At 47.3% G+C, this 22,736-nt stretch overlaps 1 long non-coding RNA gene across 1 annotated transcript; it reads left to right on the forward strand.

Annotated features, from left to right (window-relative positions):
* Window positions 1-3,860: 3,860 nt before the first annotated feature.
* On the forward strand, window positions 3,861-13,010 carry LOC148108211 (uncharacterized). Its single transcript, XR_015728008.1, has 4 exons — window positions 3,861-4,000; window positions 8,766-8,862; window positions 10,158-10,290; window positions 12,434-13,010. It is a non-coding gene; the product is annotated as an uncharacterized LOC148108211 (long non-coding RNA).
* The last annotated feature ends 9,726 nt before the right edge of the window (window positions 13,011-22,736 follow it).

Here is a 22,736-nt window from a genome sequence, read left to right on the forward strand (position 1 = left end):
TGATTCATGTTGACTAACCCAAAGCATCAGCAGAAGTAGAACCCAACTTTTCAGAGACAATTTTCCATGGGTCTCTTGAATAGAACAGAGGTACAATGGCATTTGCTCTGGACCGTTTTCAAGGATGTTGGTGTAGTAAACAGCCTGTGAAGATAGAGACAGGACCCCTCTCCAGAGCAAAGAGCAGGTTTGCCAACAGCCTTGGAAGACAGGGATAATGGCTCACTCTGGAGAGAGAGGTAATAGGCTTGCTGCCCATTATAAAAGATGTGGGTTCCCAAATACAGGCATCAGTGCAACTCACTGTGAGAACAGGTGCCGCCTGGGCCTCTTGACATCACCCCCTGGGAACGGGGTTCGGGGAACAGATACAGACGCTGCTGATACAAGAGCCGCTGCTATTGCTGTGAGGAATGAAGTCCCTTGCCTCTGATCCAGGAGTCGTGTCTGCTGCCAACACCCGTGAAACGGTGGCAGACTAACTAGTTGACTTGCTAGTAAGGGAAAGACCCAAACCTTTCCCAGTCCTTGACACCCACAGCCAAGTTCGCTTCAGGTGATGCAAATTTCCTTCACGCACGCTCCAGCACAGCACAGAATTACAGCACCGTGAAGTCTATGCTCTTTCTGGGCTCTAAAATCGCCAAGGAGTTTATTTAGAAGCTGTTTATTTAGAAACATATTTATAACACTCTAAGGGAACCTCATTAGTATCGTGATGTTTATAAGTTTTGCAGTATCAAGATGCCACTTTCATCATCATCAGAATGAAAGAGGAAAAAGCATGAAGCTTATTACTGTGCACCTTACACGATCTTTTCGTGACTTTGTGTTGGTTGACCTCACTACCCTCTGTTCATGACACTGGACGGCACAGTGGGGATTCCCTTCCATGATCCTGAGTAACCTGAGGTTGGGGGGAGACTTCTGTTCCCACATTACATATTTGTATATTGCTACACTTTTTTACAATTAGTTATATGACGTTACAATGAAAGAGATTTTAGATATGAAAAGTAAAATACAATTCATTATAATGGTAAAAGTAAGTTCCAATATCAAATAAAAAGAAAGAACGAATTCAGAGCCTGTTGAACATTTTGGATATTTGTCCTCTTTCCTCCCCTATTTTATTCTATTTATTTTTTAAAGATTTATCTATTGATTTGAGAGAGAGCGAGAGCGTGAGTGGGAGGGACAGAGGGACAGAGAGAATCCCAGGCAGACTCTGCTCTGAGCATGGAGCCCAACACGGGGCTGATCCCATGACCCTGAGATCAGGACCCTGAGATCACCACCCTGAGATTACGACTGGAGCTGAAACCGAGAGTCAGACACCTAACCAACTGTACCACCCAGGGGCCCCTCCCCTATTTTATAAAGAGATTAGTTTCTTCATTTTGTGTAGGGAGGCATGGGGAGAGCAACAATTGACTGAAATAGAGCAAAGAAAAGTTCTTCAAAACTTAGTTCCCTCATTAAAATATATTTTATATATTTATATTTTTATATACATTTATTTATATATATATTTATTTATATTGTTTTCTTACCTGAACTATGCTCAGTGGGGAGTAGAAAAATGTATGAGCTCCTGTTCCCTACCCTAAAGGCATTTACCACGCTATGAGGGAGCTACCTTGTGCACAAATAATTTAAATAAAAGCAAAGGTGAGGCATGCCCTAGAAGCAGCAGGAATGCAGGGGGCACACCTTGATGGAAACAGCAGCGTTTAACCTGGACCAAGTAGCCGAGAGCAGCTGGAAGTGGGGACGAGCCCCTGCAGGGGCCACGCGTGCTGGAGGGGCACACCGGGTGGATGCTGGGCAATGAGTCCGTGCTGGCGAGGAGGGGAGCGGCCTCTGCACACATACACTGGACTCAGATTGAGTTTGAGCACCTAAGAAATGTGGACTGTATTCATCATTGGTGCACGTTTGCGAGTGTGTGGAATCAAGTTGCCAAACAGAGAAGGCCATCCAAGGGTGACAAGTGGAAGAATGGGGACATGTTGGAAGGTTGAGTCATGATGAAGGAAAAGGCAAATACAGAAGACGGGAGAGAGGGCAGACTGGAGGCCAGGGCATCGATGAATGCCCCTCAGGAAGCCTGCTCTCCTTTCCCGAGTCGCAGAGAGCCGGCGGTGGGGTGGGCGTGCTTTCGGAAGGCAGGATTAACAGAAGTCCTTCGCAGGCATTCTTATTTCAGGGCATCAGTTCAATGAAGCTACAGATTCAATCTTTTAATTTGAGTGAATTCGTATCGTACTGAGTGTCAGCTTCATTCAACTCTGCTGACCGTGTCTGAGCGACACACATCTCTGGGATTCGTGGAATTTTAAAATGTGAGAGCTGGAGAAACTTCTACAGTTACTGGATCTCATTTCCACAAACCCTTATTTACTATATGATTTTTAAAAACTGAACTTGAGGTCCTTTAAGACTGAGCAACAATTCTTACAATCCTAGAAGGTAAAAAATAAGAGCCCCCCCCCAACCAAATAGACAAACCTGTTTATTAGGGGGAATTGATGAGGACCTTCTCAGAATAGACATTCCAGATGGCCTGAAATGCTGTAAATTGACTTTGCATACCATGCTTCCCAAAGCAGATTCAAATCTGCACCTCCCTGCAAAGAGAGAGGGTTTATCAGTCACTTTGGTGAGTCAGCGGGGCTGCTCCAGGTACTAATTACCCAACGTGTAACAACACATCAGAAATAGGCCAGGGGTCATGGTGCAAACACTTGAGCAATGCTTGAAAAAAGGCTGCAAAGGAGCTGAGTGCATTCTCCTCCCCTGAGCCCCCATCGCATCTCAGCACTCCTGTGCTGTGGCGGTTGAAGGTCCAGCGAGATGGTTTCCTCGGGGTCCTTCAGAGATCAAGGTTGGGCAACATCTAGGACGTGGGTCTGCCCTCGGAGCTTCCAGGTCGGGCCAGAAGTCTCCTCTATCTGACCTGCCTCTTCCTGGCACACACACAGGAAGTTTGTGATATCCCTCTGCACCTTCTGAATGTCCGCTGTGGACATGTGTCTACACGCGTCTCTCAAGGTGTATGGCAGCTTCTGCCGATGGAAATGCCTTTCCTGCACACGTAGGCAGTCAGGGCAAGGCCACCATTGCACAACCCCCACCTTACCCAATTTCTCCACTAAAAGCGAATTGTTACTTAGTTACCAAAGCCACGTGGCCTTGTTCAGAAAATTACCTACCCCAAGCAGAACACCAAAACCATTGGCAACTCCAGTCTTGTCCACCAGTCTTCCTATGTGGGTTCGTTAGAATGCAACAGTGCATGAATTTGTTGGAAACCACCGTGCAAGCTTTGGGTTAGAGCACGAAGTGCTGAAAAATATATTTGTGGTTAAAGAAGTTAGCTGCTCAGAGAAGGGGGTGGTAGATGGCATGCTCCGAGGGTTAGTGAGCTAGCATGACCGTTTTCCTGGCACTGCACACTTCTCACCGTGAGTGCCCCAGACCAGATGGGTAGCGAGAATCTCCTGTACTGCTCAGCCTGGGCTCTCACAGTTGCGGTTGTGTGGCCATGACGTCAGGGAAGGCAGGTCAGGCTGCCTTTCTGAACTGTGCTCCCGTGCTTCCCCAGGGCGCCCCTCTCTGCATGGCATTGTTTCCTAGATCCCTTCTAAGAGCTGTCAAATGATAGCCACCAACTTGGTTGAGTTCTGAACTTGATTTTTTTAAAAAGTCAGCCAGGTGACTCACCGAGCGTAAGTGGACCTGATCAATTGGTCAATGAGAAGGGGAGGGTATGGTGAGGAAATTAAATGTTGATTTTTCTGCTAGTAAGTAGGGATAGGGTCAAGGGGATATAATTTTGGGAGAAGGTTGGGGAGAGCAAAGGAGCTGGGGTTCTGCGAAGAAATCCAGATCCCAGGAGAACAAGCATGTGCCAAGACACGAAATTGCATGAAAAATCATGAAATTGCCAATAAAAGTCTCTGCGCAGAGCAGAATGCATGTGGGGAGATAGCAGGAGGTGAGTTTGGGGACGACGCTGGGGACGATCCCGCAGGTCATGTCACAGTTTCTATTTCACCTTACGTATGCTGGGGAGCCATGGGAGGGTTTAGGCAAGTGAGTAACGAGATCTGATTTGTGTCTGAGGAAGAGCACTCTGGCAGCTAAGTCCGAGAGGGACGGAGAGGGGCAGGAAGTGGAGTCAGGGGACCAGTGAGGGGCTGCAAGTAGTGACCCCGGGGAGGGGTAGTCCGGGCTTGAGTGTAGAGAAGAGAGACTAAGTGGGAAATACTTTCTGGAGAGGAGGTCCGAAGGACTAGTCCCTGGGACGGGAGAGAAAAGGAAACACATACCTAAGTGTCCCGCTTGAGCCCCTGGTGAATTTATTTATTTATAGGGACTGTAAAGCCTGGGAGGGTGGGAGGTGGCACTCAGCATGGAATGGGAAAAATCAAAGTTTGGAATGCTTCTAAGTTTACAAGAGGCTTACAACATGCGTGGGGCAAGCTTTAGAGAACGACACCAGAACATGGTGCCCAGGCACTGCAGTCTCCCGCTTAAAACCCTCTGCGGTCCTCTCTTGTCTAAAGCACTGGTTTTAACCTGGCTGCGCTTCTGAATCCCGGGCGAACCCTCTGGATGCAGGCGGCTTCCTATCATGTTTAGGGCCGGGACCTCTCCCCCACGACACAGAAATGGCCCTCAGCAGGCGGGCTGCACCCACCAGTGTATCAGACACTGTTTGTGCCTTCAAATTCTTCTCTTTGCAAAAGTAATACACACACGTTGTACAAATTCAGATAATACAGGAAGTTTTGAAAATGATAAAAAAGAAAAGAAAAAAGCCCTAGAAAGTGAGAGTCCCTCCTTATCCCCAAATTTCCATTTGGGCTCTTAACCGAGGGGGTCTAACTGGCCAGATCTGGGGTCTGAAAGTAGCATCCCCTTCCCTACAATGCCCAGCGTTGCCCGCAAACAGCCAGGTCCTGGGAAACACCCTCCGTGAGTCACTGGGGAGAAAGCTGAGACAGTCTGCCGTTCTAAGAAGGGGTAGGAGCTGCAGTGTCAGGAGGGGGGAGGCTATATGGTTGTGGTGTCCGGTTAGCCAGCCCACTGACTGTGCTCAGGGCCGGCAGCCAGGGCCACCTCCTCACAGGCTCTGAGGGCAGAAGCCCTGAGTTAGGGAATTTGCAAGTATTATGCCTACATACTTTTATTTTAAACATCAATATTTTAGTTGTTTTTAAATAGACAATACATGTCCATAGCAATAATAATAATAATAATAATGATAGTAATAATAACTAAAATGCCAACATTTCCAAAGGATTTTTTCCCCTCATTTCAAAGGAAAAAGGAATACTTTCACCCCTGTCCTGCAGTCTCCCAGGGCAGAGGCCGTCCTGTTTCTGGGAACCAAGCCATGTGGAGGTACCAGGCTCCTCCCTTTCACACATGTGGCGCCATGTGGCCCCACTGTCCTCGCCTCTTCACCTGCATTTGAGTCAAAAAGTCCCGCCTTGTTCCGCCTACTGCAAGGTGACATAACCAGCAGTGCGCCCCCAGCCACGGCAGTGGTGACTAAGAGCCTGGATGGAATGACTCTTGGAATGGTCGTGTCATTGAGGGTGAGGGCCCATGGTTCCAATCTGTGCTAAAAACGTACAAATGTAATACAACAAATTCTCGGTGATTTATGGGAGCGGAGGAAAGCAGGTATGCGAGTACCACTGATAGACTGACTCTCTCTCTCTCTTTTTCCTCCTTCCTGCCCCATTCCCAACACGTAGATCTTACAATAGGTAGCCTGGAAACGTGATTTGAGTTTTACCTTCAGGCTGATCCATAGAAAGGTTTTGCTGAGAAGTTCACTGCCAAATTTGTTCATCCCACAAATGCGTATGAAGTGTCTAGTTTGGGTCAGGCCTAGTGTCAGAGCAAGAACATCATTCACACAACAAGCATGTTCCTTGGCTTCGCAGAGCCTACAGTTGGGTGGGGGAGGCAGGCTGGTAAACAGCTATGGCAGTAAAGGACATGGGGTGCTATGGGAGTGATAGGTGAGCAGCAGACAGACCAGGGGATCAGGGAAGGCTTCCTGGAGGAGGTGGTATTTTAGCTGAGATCTAAGGAATGAGAAGAGTTAGTCAGGCGAGTTGGAGAGCGTATTAGTGAAAGGGAAGTGCAGGTGCAAGGATTGGAAGGCAGATAGAGGACGGTCCATTGAAAACAATGAAAAGAAATGACATCGGCAAGAAATGACAACTGGACTGGTTAAGCCCTTATGCTTTCCCAAGTTAGACTGCCTGAGTTCAAATTCCAACTCTACCACTCACAGGCTGTGTGACCCTAGGCAAGTTATTCAACCTCTCTGTGCTCAGTTTCCTCATCTCTAAAACAAGACTGATGATCGCACCTGCTTCATGGGATATAAATGAGACAGGATGGGGGAAATTGCTTAGAACGCACACGGGAAGCACCGTATAAGTCTTAGCTATCATTTTACAGTTCTGTTGTGCTGGCTGGAGACTTGTGGTGAGGACCTTGAGCAGAGACAGAAGGAAGACGTCAATGGTGAGGGGAGACCCAGGAGAGTTCTCGAAAGGCCTTCTAATGCATGTTGGGGGGGGGGGGTAGGACTCCTCAGGCAACCAGAGAGAAACCGAGAGCAGCAAAGGCATGTGGAAGGCCCTCACTGAAAGCAGGTCATTTCCTTGAGCCTAAGGCAGACAGCGAGGTCCGGGCTGGGGGCTAGAGAGGCCAGGGTTGGCCGGTCGCAAGTGCATGATGGGCCTGTATGGACCCGCAGCCTCACCCCTCTGGGTCTGTGGCCTCGGCTGAAATCGGTTTCCTTGGGGACCGAATGAGACGAGGGAGGCCAGGGGCCTCCTTTCCACAGTACTCAGCACAAAAGTACGGGCTGCTGCCTTTCCCCTGCATTCCGCAAATAGTTTGTGAGTGTAACAGCTTCGAAGTTCTTACTCTACCGCCTTCTCCAAACTAGCCCAGGCTTCCTCTTCACAAAGATCTCTGTGATTTCGCCAGACAAACCTCTCCACATTAACCTACCCCTAGCTGGAACCACGTTCCAGGGGCTCGACTCCCAGCTCCGTGCAGCCTGCGCTATCTCTGCATCCCACGCCAACCACAGTGATTTTAATTGAATTCGATGACATATACCAGGCAGTGCTTCTCTGGGAGGAGAGAGGCTCGCACCACACACATGACGCGGGCGTGTGAATGTGTTTAGAAGTCAGAAACAAGGGAGCTAGAATTTTGCCTGCACGCCACTATCATTTTTAGGAGTTACATGAATCCTGAACTCTTCAGTGTTTGATTAGTTCCCCCTCAGTGTCCAGGAAAGAGTTCATGCAGTGCAGCGGTCCAGATACGTACTGAGGTCCCTCTGTATGCCAGGCCCTGGTGACACGCTGAGAACACAAAGGTGAATGAGACTCACAGAGCCGACCTCAGGTCTTGCGGCACAGGGTCTGTGGGAGAAGAAAACAAAGTATTACACCACGAATGTTAGAGTGGAGGCATAAAGCCTGGGAGCAGGGCTGTTGGAGCACATCCGCACAGGTTGTACACTGCACAACTCTGGAGCGCCATTCACTTAGACCAGGGTTTGGTAAACTTTTTCTGGAAAGGGCCGACTTGTAAATATTTTATGCTTTGTGGGCCACACAGTCTCGGTTGCAATTACTCAACTCGGCTGTTGTATGCAAATAAGCATGGCTGTGTTCCAGTCACAATTTTTTTACGAGCACTGAAATTGAGTCATGAACTATGCTACGTTTCATTTATTTTCAACTATCCCAGACATAAAAATCCTGCCTAGTTCATGCACTCTACAAAAACAGGTGGTGGGCTGGGTTTGGCCCAGGGGCTGTAGTTTGCTGACCCCTGACATAGATTACAATGAGCATGGCGTCCCTTTGAGTAGTGCAGTAACCCGAGGGCCCTGTCAGACTTCACTCAGAAGATTCTAGCTGAACTAAGTTGTAAAGGATAAGCAAGTGCTGACCAGGTGACACTTCAGGGAATGGATGCCAGGCAGAGGGAACAGCATGGGGAAAGGCATCGCACAGCTGCACAGGAGGAAACAGAGAGAGAGATGGGACACAGAAAGATAGATGGGAGAGAGACGGTGGAGAGCCTTGCATGCCATACTCAACAGGGTGGGCTCTGTTCCATGGGCAACTGGGAACCATTCATGGTTTTAGGCAGAAAGCAATAGGGTCTGTGACTGCATTTTAGGGCATGGAATGCAAGATGGAAAGCCTAGTTTTGAGGCATGCAAACCAGTTGGGGGAAGAGATGGCAAGTGCCTGAATAGTCAGGGGGCAGCGGCGTTAGGAGAAAGAATTCAAATGTCAACCAGCCACACGAAAAGAGGCTCAGTGTCAAAACCAGTGAGATACCACTTCACGCCCACTGGATGGCTATCACACAACAAAGAAGGACAGGAAGTGTTGACAGGGGCGCCCGGCTGGCTCAGTCAGTGGAGCATGTGACTCTTGATCTCGGGGTTGTGAGTCCGAACCCCACACTGGGTGTAGAGATTACATAAAACTAAAATCTTAAGAAAATAAATAAATAACAAGTATTGACCAGGATGTGGAGAAATCAGAACCCTCCCGTGCTGCCGGTGGGGATGTGAAATGGTGCAGCCACTTTGGAAAACAGTCTGGCCGCCCCCCAAAAGGCAGCGACCTATGACCCAGCAATTCCACTCCTACGTATACAGCAGGGAAAAAAAAATTAAACCTATGTCCATACAGAAACTTGTACACTGATGTTCACAGCAGCGTTATTCATCCCGGCCAAAAAGAAGAAACAACCCAGATGTCTATCAACTGATACACAGATACGTAAACTGTGAGTATCTGTACGGTGCACTGTTATTCATCAATAAAAAGAAACGAAGAGCATGATGTAAGATGTCCAGAAGAGGCAAATGTAAACAGACAGGAGGATTAGTGGTGGCCTAGGGCTGGGGGACGGGTAGGGGGACTGAGGCATGATTGCTGAAGGGCACGGGGTTTCTTTTGGGGGTGACTAAGATATTCTCCAACAGATTGTGCTGGTGGTTGCGCAACCGTGACTATGCCATACCCCACTGAGCGGTGCACGTTAAGTGGGTGAAATATACAGCATGTGAATTGTATCTCAATAAAGCTATATACAAATCATCACCTTAATGTAACTCAGAAAGGGTAATTTTCTCTTCGCATCTCTCGAAGGAGATTATCTATCAAATGCCACGTAAACTCCTCTTCGTTGGTTTTAAAATACAGTTTTGTTTTTGTTTTGTAATTTAGGTCTTTGGTTCTGTTTAACTCAATGTCTGTGTTTTCATCCTAGGAATGATATGTTAACAACCACTTTTTAGAAACTAGAACACCATAACCCATAGGGAATTGTATGTAAAAGCGAAGACTCAGACATACCCTAGGACATCTCTCCTTTCCCTTAGCCCTCACAGCCAGTCATCCAAGATCTCTTCGGTTCGTTTATTTATTTATCTAACAGTCTTGTTGAGACATTATTCACATACCGTGTAAGTCACCTATTTCAAGTGTAGAATCCAATGGTTTTCAGGATATTCACAGAATTGTGCAATGATCATCAATCTATCTTTTAATTTGCTTTTAATTTTAATTAATTAATTGAGAGAGAGAGCAGGGAGGGGCAGAGGGAGTGAGAGAATCTTAAGCAGGCTCCACGCTCAGTGCGGAGTCCAACGCAGGGCTCCATCTCACGACCCTGAGATCATGACCTGAGCCCAAATCAAGAGTCAGATGCTTAGGGGCGCCTGGGTGGCACAGCGGTTAAGCGTCTGCCTTCGACTCAGGGCGTGATCCTGGCGTTATGGGATCGAGCCCCACATCAGGCTCCTCTGCTATGAGCCTGCTTCTTCCTCTCCCACTCCCCCTGCTTGTGTTCCCTCTCTCGCTGGCTGTCTCTATCTCTGTCAAATAAATAAATAAAATCTTTAAAAAAAAAAAAGAGTCAGATGCTTAACTGACTGGGCCACCCATACGACCCCACAATCTATTTTTTAAAAATGTTTTATTATCACAAAAGAAACTCCACACCCAGTAGCAGTCACCCCTTACTCCCCCCATCTGCCTAGCTCCAGGCAACCACTAATCTGCTTTCTGTCTCTCTAGATCCACCTCTTCTGGACATTTCACATGAATGGAATCATGCTACATATGGTATTTTGTGTTTGGCTTCATTCATAAAAGTTGTAGCATGGATCAGTCCTTCATTCCTTTTCATCGATGAACAATATTCCGCAGGGTGAGCTATTCCACATTTTATTTTTCCATCCACTGGTGGATGGATATTTGGTTGTTTCCACTTTTGGGCTAATATGAATAATGCTGCTATGAATGTGTATGAGTTCTTGTATGGATGCGCATTTCCGTTCTCTTTGGTACATAACTAGGATTAGAATTGCTGGGTCAAACCTAGTCGTTTTATAAGAACGGAGTAATGGTATTAGTTTCAACATTTGGCAGACATGGAACTCATTGTCTATTAACTCCAGTTGTCAGATGGTGAATTTCCTTCCATCCAGGGAATTCAACCCCCCAAACCACCATACCCTTAGACATGGATATGCACAGTAACTAATACGCCCGGGTGCAGCTATCAGGTTCAAAGAGAGATAAACACGTAATAGCCCCCACACATCTTCAAGGAGAACCCTGCCATGCACTCACACCCCCCATACCTTTCCATTACATTTCATGATAATTACAGTATGATATTCCCCCCTCCACATGAGATGAGAGAGAGTACAGATAAGGATGTTCCTTTTGCTCTTTTGTCATCGGACATTTTTTTCTTTTCTTTTTTTCCCACAAAGGAACAAGCAGGGTTAATGATACAGTCTTGGCAGTAAACCTGGCTCCCACATGTAGGTGTTCAGCAGTTCTGCACGAAAGAGTGCTGAGAATTCTCATCCAACATCCTCATGATTCTTTTCTTGTGTGTGTGGTTAAAAAATATAGAACATAAAAGATGTTAGGTGCCTGAGTGACTCAGTCAGTTGAGCGTCCTGCTTTTGGTTTCGGCTCAAGTCGTGATCTCGGTTCAAGTCTGCTTGAGATTCTCTCTCTCTCTCTCTCCCTCTGCCCCACCCCCTTCTTTCTCTCTCAAATAAATAAAATCTTTAGCACAAAAGATGTCATTTTAACCATTTTTAAGGGGCGTTAATTCCATTCATGACATCATGCAACCATTACTGTTATCCACTTCCAAAAATTTCTGCACTAACCCAAACAGAAACTCTAAACCTTGAGGAAAAAACCCATTCTCCTCATCGTCTTTCCCTGGTAACTTCTTTTTTTTTTTTTTTAAAGATTTTATTTATTTATTTGACAGAGATAGAGACAGCCAGCGAGAGAGGGAACACAAGCAGGGGGAGTGGGAGAGGAAGAAGCAGGCTCATAGTGGAGGAGCCTGATGTGGTGCTCGATCCCATAACGCCGGGATCACGCCCTGAGCTGAAGGCAGGCACTTAACCGCTGTGCCACCCAGGCGCCCCTTCCCTGGTAACTTCTGATCTACTTTGTGTCTCCACGAATTTGCCTATTCCAGATAGTTCATGTAAGTGGAATCATATATTTGTCCTTTCGCATCTGGCGTATTTCTCTTAGTGTGATGTTTTCAAGGTTCATCTGTGTTGTAGCATGAATCAGAAGTTTGGACACATTCCTTTCTATGGTTAAATCGTATCCCGCTGTATGGATATGGACTTCTGTGTGTTCACTTATCTGTTGATGGACACTTGGGTTGTTTCCATCCTTTGACTACTGTAAATAAAGCTGGAAGGAACATTGGTGTAGAACGATCTTTCTGAGTCCCTCTTTCCGTTCTTTTTTTGTTCTTTGTTTTTTTGAGTACGTACTTAAGAGTGGACTTGCTGGGTTGTACGGTGACTCAGTTTAATTTTTTGAGGCAATACTAAACTGTTTTCCACAGTGGCTGCACCATTTACATTCTGACCAGCAATGCACAAGGGCTCCATATTTCTCCAAATTCTCACCAACACTTATTTTCATTTTTTTTTAAATTTAGCCATTCTAGTAGCTGTGAAGTGGTATCTCATAGTGGTTTTGGTTTGCATTTCTCTAGCGATTAGTAATGTTGAGCATCTTTTCATGTGGTTATTGGCCATGTGTATGTCTTCCTTGGAGAAATGTCTATTTAAGTCCTTTGCTTGACCACTTTTTAATTGGGTTGTTGAGTTTCTGGAGGTTTTTTCTTTTTTTTTTTTAACATATGCCGGATATTAAACCTTTGTCAGACATATTACTTGTAAATATTTTCTTCCATTTTATAGGTTGCATTTTCCTTTTCTTGATAATGTCCTTTGATGAACAAAAGTTTGTAATTTTAATGAAGCTCAATTTATTTGTGTCGTTTGCGATTTTAGTGTCATATTGAAGAATCACTACCACCTTATGACTCTTATACAAGAGAGACGGAGCATACAAATATCCCACAAAAGAATTAAAACAGCAGAAATGGCAGGTCAACTCTCTTCCCATGAAGAAAATATTTGGAAAGCATATATTTATACTGAATATTGGCTAAAAACACGAGACTTATCTTTTCTTGGACAATGCTGTTCTTTAATGAAGTATGTTTATATTGTTTTGAGAACCTAAGTTCATTTTCATCAGTTATTTGAGTCTGCATCACAGCAGACAATTGAGAGGTATCTGCCACACCCATAAACAATTTCTCCTTCTAGAAAAACTACCTCCCACAGTGTCCTGTCTCACATAGGTAGTGTCCCAGAAGCCATGTTTGTAGCTGGTCAGGACTGAAGCTGGGCGATGAGTTTCTCCCTTGAGAATCTGTACTTGACACTGAGAAATGTGTTAGTTACTGTAAGGGATTGTGAGGCAGCCACATCCTGCCATTTCTGCTTCTCTTCTTGCCATGGAGGGTCCATGTGAGATCCCTATATATTTATAATAAATATTTCTTCTCTGCAAACTTATGTGGATCAGTTCTGTACTAGCATGGTATTTTGAAACAACATTTATGCTCCCATATTGGCGGGCTGCTATTTCTCCCTGCAGAAACCTTGTCTGCAGTTGGAGTTAAGCTATGTTAAGTCCCTTAAGTGAGGAGGTAGTGGTTTTAGGCTCATCTCATTGGGGACACGGGGTCCTTAGAACACAGGCTCATGATCCACTTCCCTGAACACAGTCTAGGCATGACCGCCAGCCCTAAGGAGAACCCTATCCTCTAGTTTGGCGCCATTTTCAACATGACGTAGGAGAGATGCAAGGCATCTGAAACAACTGCGACTGCAGCAACCAGGCTATGGCAGAACACCTTGGCTCTCCAGGTGTGGCATTCAGGAACCCATTTCCCAAGGAGGGATGCAGAGAGCCTGGGTGGACGTGTGGACCGCCAGAGAGGCCCATGTCTGATGAAGTGGCGTCATGGTCAAAGCCTCGGACATTAGTAGTAGAGGCCAGGTGGATAGTCATACTTCGAGGGCCATCAGTCCCAGAGGGCAGGGAGAGGAGATGCTCGGCCTTAGAGACCAGTGATCACCCCCAGGGCACTGCCTAGGTAAGAGTGACCCTTCTGCCATCTCCAGGGCCCAGGGATCCTCTAGACCAAGGCACATCTTGAGGAGGAGAAGGGAAATGTGCCCGAAAGGAGCTGTGAAATTATTGCTCTCCACTCCTGTTTACTAGACTAACCGGGACACAGCTCTTCTTCCTCACTCTCACTCTCTGTAGAGTGTGGGCTCATCAGACCCTGAAAACCCAGAGAGGCCATGTTTTCTTTGCCTGAGAGTTCGGTGAAGTTCGATCTAGATCATGCTACACTAAAATCTCCAAGACCCCAAATCTGCAGACATTGTTATCACGTGGTGGAAGAAGAATCCAAAGGGTACTGATTACTGCCTTGCTTCCCTTTCCCGTTTCCCACTCCCCTCCATCTTTCCCTTCTTTCTTCCCTTCATCAATACGTATCAAAGGCCCTCTTCTGGGTCAGGCTCTTTGCAGGCCCTAGGGAGTTCCAAGATGACCAAGACACAATTCTTCTCACCCGGTGCTCAGCGTCCTGAGGGAAAACAGAGATTAAGCAGTTTCCAAACCAATGAATTAATGCCAACAACAGGGGCCATGGGAGCAGAGAGGAAAGCCCCCCAACTCTGCCTGGACAGGTATTGAGGGAAGGTGTAGGAGTCTCGGAGAAGGAGTGTGTGCACCTCTGCTATGGCCGTTGGTGTCTGTGGTAGACACACTGAGCTGTTTACCCAAAAACTATTTTCCCCCTTCTTTTCCCTCATCGAATCCCAATTCTATTTGGGGGTGCCTCTGTGTCCGTCCTCAGCACTGATCTATGATTGCTTCTGTTTCCATTGTCAGACGCTCTATTTTCAGGGCACCCCCTCCCCCGGTAGCTATAGCTGGTGGCCCGGATCTGGGCAAAGAGAGACGCTGCCACAGAGCTCTGTACGCCCTGCTTCCATAACAAATTGCGCAGCTCTGGCTGCTGCTGGCGCCTCCCCATTCTTCCTGTCCTGAGTGCGTGCGGGACGCCTGGAGCTGGGGACCGTCTTGCCATCATGATGATGAAAACGCAGAACGCGAAGATAGCAGAGAGCAAAGATGAGAGAGTCCGGCTTCTCAAAGACCTTGCTCAGATGTTGCACCAGCACTCGACGATCTAGCTCCAGATTTCTTACGTGCGGAAGAAAGCGTCTGCTGATGGAGTGTTTTTAAAAGCAGTACTGAAAACATTCCTAACTGACACAGTGTCTCTGAAGAAAAACCTGCTCGCTCAACATTTGGGGCCCACCTGCCTTAGGGCTGGTTTTCTTCCCGTTCACCCTGAAGCAAAATCTGACGGTCTGCGGCCGCACTTATGCCCAATTTCTATGGACTGAATGGTGCCTCCCCCCCAACTCCTGTGTTAAAGCCCGAACATCTAATGCGACTATATTTGGAGATACGGTCTTTAGGGAGGTAATTCAGATTAAGTGAGTTCATAGGAGTGGGGCCCTAACCCAATAGGACTGGTGTCCTTGCAAGAGGAAGAAGAGACACGAGGAGTGCATGTACATGGAGAAAAGGCCATGTGAAGATGCAGTGAGAAGGCGGTCATCTATCAGCTAGAGAGAGAAGGCTCTGGAGAAACCGATCCTGCTGACACCTTGGTCTCACACTTCCAGCCTCCGGAGCTGTGAGAAAATACATTTGTTGTTTAGGCCACCCAGTCTGCAGTATTTTGTTGTGGCGACCCTAAGAAACTAATACACCCAACCACTTCCTAAACAGGTCCTTCGAGGAGAGGATGTAGTGAAAGAGTCCATCACTCCCAGCAATAGCAGAACCCACCGCTGCTGTCCTGTCTCTCTCTCTTAAATATGAAGGGAAAACCTTGGGTTAGTCAGCTTCGGAGGCAAGCAGCAGCATGAGAAGGAAGAGCCAAAAATTTAAAACCCAAACAAACCAACAAAGACGACAACTCAAAGATTAGAAAGAAGCCTTATTTTTAAAATCACCTAATGAATACATTCAGAGAGATTCAAAATAATATCGCACCAATAAAACAAGAAGAGGAGGTTAAGAAGAAAGAGCAATTGGAGAATAGGATGCTTTTAAGGATTGAAATATTACTGTCGGGGCGCCTGGGTGGCACAGCGGTTAAGCGTCTGCCTTCAGCCCAGGGTGTGATCCTGGCGTTATGGGATCGAGCCCCACATCAGGCTCCTCCGCTATGAGCCTGCTTCTTCCTCTCCCACTCCCCCTGCTTGTGTTCCCTCTCTCGCTGGCTGTCTCTATCTCTGTCAAATAAATAAATAAAATCTTTAAAAAAAAAAAAAGAAATATTACTGCCAAAATGAAATCAATTATTAAAGGATGGAAAATAATCTTTGGTAAAGAGTCAAACTATGAGAGCAAAAAAAAAAGAGAGAGAGAGAGAACTAAAGAGAAAGAAGAAAGCAAGAAAACACACACAAACAAAGGAAAGAAATAATAAAAGAAGAGAATTTCCAAGAGTTGAATAAGGACCCCAATTTTTTTTTCCTCTTCTTTCCTTCCAGCTTTATTTATTTATTTATTTTTCATAAATAATATTTTGGACCCAAATTTTTATTGAAAGCACCCATAGTGAATGAAAAAGATACCCTAGTGAAATGGCAAAACATCAAGGGAATAGAAAGCCCCGAAAGTTTCCAAAGAGACGAAATTAGCCAGCTAGAATGGAATAGGGATCAGTTTGGTTTCAGACTGCTACTAGCAGTCTGAACATAATAGATACTTTCTCAGTTATGAGGAAAAAATCATTTTGAACCTGGAATTCTTTTTTTTAATGTTCTATTTATTTAAGTAATCTTTATACCCAACACGGGGCTCGAACTCACGACCGTTAGACCAAGGGTTGCATTCTCTTCCAACTAAGCCAGCCAGGTGCCCCTTGAACCTGGAATTCTATACCCAGTCAAACATCTATCAAGTAAGAGAGCAAAGCAAAAAAACTTTTTTCAAACAGGCAAGGTCTCAGAAAATTTAACTCCCATGTTCTCCCTTTTGTAGGAAGCTATTTGAGGATGGGTAAATGAGTAAATAGGGGAAAATGGGATCCCAGACGCTGTGCGTCTTAACTCAGGAGAGCAGTGAACGCAAGACACGCTATTGCTGAACAGGAAACTAGCTCAGGTCAGAGCAGAAAGATGGAGGAATTCAGGACAGAGGCATCTGGGAAAATGGAGGATTTTAGTTGATGTTTTTTTAAAAAAAAATGTAAAAATATGTTAAAACATATCATGCAAGGGATTAAAAAAAACCAAAACCCAAAAAACAAACAAAAAACCCTAAGTCAGTCAGAAACTCTGAGAGGGGGAAAAGAGAAATGGTTGTACGGGAAAATTATGGTCCAAATTGGAAGCAAACCAAAATGAATTTAAGGTGACTGTGTTCCATTCCATGGCAAATCCCAATGCTTTTTTAAAATTACAGAACCCTATTGTATATTTAATTTTATGCTAGTTCTCATAAGTCCTCCATATTCCCCATACCTCACCGTTCCTACATATGCTGATGGATACAAACTGGTTTTAAAAACACATATGAGGGGTATCTGGGTGGCTCAGTCGGTTGAGCAGCCAACTCTTGATCAGGTCAAGGCCCAGGTCATGATCTCTGGGTCCTGGAATCGAGCCCCACATTGGGCTCCGTGCTCAGCGGAGAGTCTGTTTCTCCCTCTCCCTCTGCTGCTCCCTCTGCTTGTGCTCTCTCTCTGTCAAATAAATAAATAAAAGTTTTTAAAAATTTAAAAATAAAGATTAAAATTTAAAAAGTGTGAAAATTCATGTGTCTGGGCATTTCTGAGACTCTCCTAGTACCACAAAGAATATTTGTGTTTTTTGATCTGGGTGCTGGTTACACGGTATTTGGTTTATGAAAACTCATCAAGCTGTATTCATAATATCTCACATACGATTGTTTTCGTTCTTTATGTTTAAGTGTACCAGACGAAAGATGAAGGGTGGAAGGTAGGGCAAGGAGAATGGAGAAAACGGGGACGTGTTCTGATATCTTTATCCTACCAAGTGAGAAGTTAAGAGAGTACATCAGGTTGATAGAAAAGAGATAAAGTCCTGCATATTTAAATTTACCAAGGTAACCAATAGAATAACAGTGACGCTGGAACGATGACACGCTGAGAAGACCAGTGAAGGGGTGGTAGCATGAGCGAGGGCCTCAAGCTTCACAGCATGGCTCCGTAGATGTCCTCTAAGGCACCATTGACCAGCTGAAGAGCTAAAGTCATGAGTGGTTCAATGAATTTTTTTTTTAAGTTCATTTATTTAGGTAATCCCCACACCCAACATGGAACTCAAACTCACAGCTCTGAGTTCAAGAGATACATGCTCTTCCAACGGATTGAGCCAGGGGCCCCATATTGTGTTTTAAAAGGAGCTTATACCCATCAGCATTTGTAGGAACTATGAGCGAAGGGAATATGGGGGAGTATGGGCATTTGCATAAAACCCAATAAACAGTGGGATGTTGTAATCTCAAAATCATTGGAGTTTGCCATGGAATTGAACATAGCTACTTTAAATTCAGATCTGTTCCATAACCTGGACAAAACACGCAGCTAGGGGATGATATCAGCTCACAAATGTTCATACATTTCTCTTCACAAAATCTACACTGTGCTGAGCGTTAGAGGCTCAGTCTAAACTCTCAGGGACACTTTTGGAGAGTAGACTGATCTTGGAATTCACACGGCATTTTCTATGGACCTTCCTCCCAGAAAACATAAAGCATTTTGCATTCAATTTCAGAGGCTCCTGGGTCACCCATGAGGACCCTCCCATGGAAGGATCCACGAAATCTTGCTCGAGAGCTGAAGTACTGAGGACCACCATGTTTCTAGTGCTTCCAAAGGTCCCAGGGCAAGAAGATTTCCTGGGAAGCTAGTAGCTAGGAGGTTCCTCTTGCAGAAAGCCCTGGTCACTGAGATGTTCCAAGTAGATGCCAGAAGAACTAGTTGGGCGCCTCCTATAAACAGCAGGTGAAGAAGCCAAGGGCCAGAGAGGGAAGTATCTTACTCCTCGTCCATTCACGATCACAACAGCAATCATCTCAATGGAGGGCCTACAGAGGGGAAGTCACTTTACAGATACACCGGTCCTGGCCTGGCATGACCACCCCTAGTCTCCAGAGTCAGGGAGGATGAATGGCTTGTCAAATCACACAGCAGGAAGTAGCCCAGTGCGGGTGGAACCATGCCGGGTACCTTCAGAGCAGGCAGCTGAAGGTTGAGGGGACTCTGAAGATGGCAAAGATACTGTTTTACTCTCATAAAGCTGTCGGTCTTATTGGTGGGAATAATGCATATACACAAATTAAAATATTTATTGGATGTTTACTACATGCCTGGCCTGGAGGAGTGGGTTCTGGGAGACGGCCTTGAGTCCTGAATGCATCCTGCCCAATTTTTCACTCTCTCTGGCTCAGATAAGGGTTTTACCGCTGTGTGCTCTCACACCGCAGCTTGGGAGAGCGTGAGTCCTGGTTTCCTTAACCCCGCACCAACCGAGGCCCTCGGTGATTCCCACCGGGAGGCAGGGAGCCCTGTTTTCCACTTTGATGTCCCAAGTAGGAAGCAGTCTGGGGTGAGTCGCCTCCACCTGGTCACGTAGGAGGTGGTGAGGACCCCAGGGCAGGACAGGGGCCCATTCGGGGATCTACGTGGGGAGCAGGGATCCACTTCGGGCTTCAGTGGGCCCGCCACCTGTCACCGATCAGACCAATGGCTCCAGCGGGCAGCCCTGAGCATGTCCCCTCCCCCAGCCCCGACTGACCCCTCCAGTCCCATCTCCCTCTCGTGGGCCCTCCTCACCCGGCTCCCTTTCCACCATTGTGCCCGCCCGGATGCCACACGTTGTTGCCTCCCTCCCTGCTTTGTCCACACAGGTCCTCCTGCCTGGAAGGCCCTTGCCGTCCTGTCCCCCTGACAGAACATACCCATCGGTCACACACTGCACGAGCTTCGGTGCTCTCGTGAGCCTATGGGACACTCGCAAGCCTAACTTTGAGCCCAGTGGTTTCCAGGGCCGACGGGTGCCCAGTCGCTCTCCACACTGCTGCCCCTTGCCTCTCATGTGTTGTTCCCCATCATCGATGTCAGGGACCTGGATTTACTCGTTCTGTGTCCACATCCTCGGCAGGAGGCATGCTGCCCCGTCAGCACACAAAACAAAAACGAAAATAAAAACAAAACAGCCTAAAAATGATCGGTTGAGAAAAGAAGGCAGAACTAAAAAGAAACAAAGGTCCTTATTTGGGGGGTCTCAGAATTGCATTTTGGGGAGCACAGAGCAACCAGAAAAGTGTCCGGCTCACATAGAGCATTTTATGAGAGAGAAAGAAGGGGTCATTACTTGATTTGGATAAAGAAGAGAAGGAAAAAAACCCCACGAATTTGGGGTGGAGCAGCCGAGCCACTTCTAATGACTAACTTTCTGATTATTGTATCAGTGCTCGCAAATGAAACCGTCCCTGGTATGCGTTACTTAACTTGACTGTCCCGGTGTGATCTGAATGCCAGTTGCCCCGCTGGAATTTTGTGAGCAGCTGCCCTGTAAAATGCCGCTTCTGGCCCAGTTTGAGAGTTCATTAGCTGGGAAAGAAAAATGGAGCTTCAAATGCAGTCTCTTGTGCCCAGAAATTTCCTATAATCCCACAAAATGAATGCATGCCCCTTCCATGCTCTCCTTCTATGTCCCTGGGCCCCATGTCACGACTCGCGGACTCCAGGAGTTGCTCGATCTTTACTTGGTTCCTCACTTTAAAGAGGAGGAAACCAAGACCCAGAGGGAGGAAGTGACTTGCCCAAGGTCACACTGTTGCAGACAAAGTTCAGACGAGGGCCCAAGGTCACAGTGTTGGTGACAGAGTTCTGCCCAGAGTCCAAGGTCATACAGTTGGTGACAGAGTTCACACTGGAACCCAGATCTCCTGTCTCCCTACCCAGTGCCCCGTTCCCTTTACCCTCCTTCGAGGAGCAGTTTCTCCCTTGGGGACATGGCAATTTTATGCTTAGCCACAGGACCTTGTGGGTGGCGTAGGTTGTCCTCAAGGGGACAGAGGCGCCCTCCAAGGGAGACCTCTTGCTAATGGTGGAGGAGGAAGGAAGTGTGAAGTCGTAAGAATTGCTACAAGCCCTGGTTTCCACAAGCGAAGCCTGGTGGGGCTGAGCCCTGCCCTAGAGCAGTGTTCTGAGGGTTGGGGGTAGCCGTCTGGTAGGAGCGGGCGAGACCTTGCCTAACCTAGCTCACATGCCCTTTCCAGGCTCATCTTCCCTGCGCCAGCCCTGACAGCTCACGCACCAGCCACACCCGGCGCCTCACCTGCCCTGGCCATTCACTGTTCTCTCCAGTGCCCCTCTGCATTCCGCCTACTTCCTCAGCCTGAGCTCGCTTTTCCTCTCGATCCAACAACTGCAAGGCCAGCCCACCTTCCGGGCCCACCGCAAAGACTGCCTCCTCTGAGAAGTCCTCCCCGATTCCCCTCCTCTCTGTGTCTCACAGTTGGCTCACTCTTGTTCTTGGTTATTTCGATCTGGATCCATGTCCCTCTTCTCTTTACCGAGTGGGCTTGAGGGCAGAGATCCTAGCTTGCTGCTATTGTGACCCCACGGCCATCAGTAAGCCTCGGGGGCTAGGAGGTGCTTCATCACGTTCCTGGTAAGCAAGAAATAAGGTTTCCTAACCGTCTCAAAGGTCCTGACAGCGCCTGCAGGTCAAAGGTCCCGATGAAAGGGGAGCAGGGCTGTTGCTTCCCAAAGCACCAATCCTCCGTGGTGCAGAGCTCGCACCCGTGGCTTCCGTCCTTTCCCCGCTTCTCATCTGACTGTTTGGCCTGTCACCTCGGCACACTTCCATCATCCCCGGGCTGGGGCCCATCCCCTCCGCCTCTTGAACAGCTGACCTTGCCTCACCAGATGTTTACTTTGCCTCTGGGGCTGAGGAGTCTGAACACGGCTTTTGCAACATGAAGCCCCAGGCGGCTGTGTGACCTTGGCATGCTGCTTCGCCGCTCCAAGCCTTGCCCTTCCCTTCAGGTGAGGGTCACCTGACTCCTGGCGCTGCCCTGAAGATCAGATGAGCTATGGTGTGAGATGGGCCGAGCGCGGTGACCTGACACACGTGCTTACAGAAATAGAAAGGAGGAATAAACCCGGCTTTAGTGGCTTGCTTCTCCAGGTTGCCAAAACCTGCTCCTGGACCTGTGCTCCTGCTTGGAGCGGTACTGCAGCTGTCCCCTCACTGCCATCACTCATCTGACCAGCACTGCCCTTCAGGAAACCAACACCCAGGGAGGGTGGGCTGCTGGCAGGATCCCCACTCCAAGGTCATCTGCTGTCTTTGCCCAGGTTGTGGGTAAAATCCATAGGCGGTGACAAATCTGCACAGTGTTATTTTTGCTTTTTAAAGATATGTCACAAAACGGAAGATTCTAAGGGTACAGAGCAGGTCCTGCTTTCTGGAAGCCCTTGTGTGTGCCGGGCTTGGAGGGATCCCTGCCAGTAAGGGAGAGGGGTGAGATCAAGGAGGCCCACAGCAAAGGGGCGTTCGCGGGCTCTTTGGCTCGCCTCCCCAGAGCTCCTTTCTGGCCCTCCCACTAATCCAAGGGGAAAATGGCAACAGAGTCCTGGCAACGCACTGGGGTCCAGCCTGGACCTCAAACGCCCCCACCCCCAGACCTATCACCTCCCTCCCTGATTCTCCCACTTGGAGGGTAGTTCCCCCCACAACTACAAATAGGAGCTGTGCACAGGCCTCCAATCCTCAGTGGAACCATTTGGAAATAGCAGAGGGAATTAGGTCTCTTAAAACCGTCTGTTCAAGTGGCTCTAAATTAAGTCCCACTGTGTGATCTCTGTTTCTTTATATCCTGGTTGTTAACGAGAGGCCCCGCTGGGCAGATGGGAATGTTTCTGAAGAGCCAGCAGAAAGGAGTTAGTCCCGACAACCAGGCACGCCAGGAAGGGCTAGCATGAAGCTAAGAGGAAGAAGTAAGGGGTAGAGGAAGGTCAAGGCTGGGACTGTTTACACACAGTGGATTCCGGAAGGCTTGTGAACAGTCTATTGTGCCTCTTCCTCCTTCTGCCTTTGTATTCTATCTGGGTTTTCAAATGGATGAAACTGGGGTCTTAGCCTTCGGTGACTTTCCCAGCCAAAT

Source organism: Ursus americanus, chromosome 21 (assembly GCF_024610735.1).
Source record: "Ursus americanus isolate L20-20 chromosome 21, mUrsAme1.1.p, whole genome shotgun sequence".
Classification (NCBI taxonomy): domain Eukaryota; kingdom Metazoa; phylum Chordata; class Mammalia; order Carnivora; family Ursidae; genus Ursus; species Ursus americanus.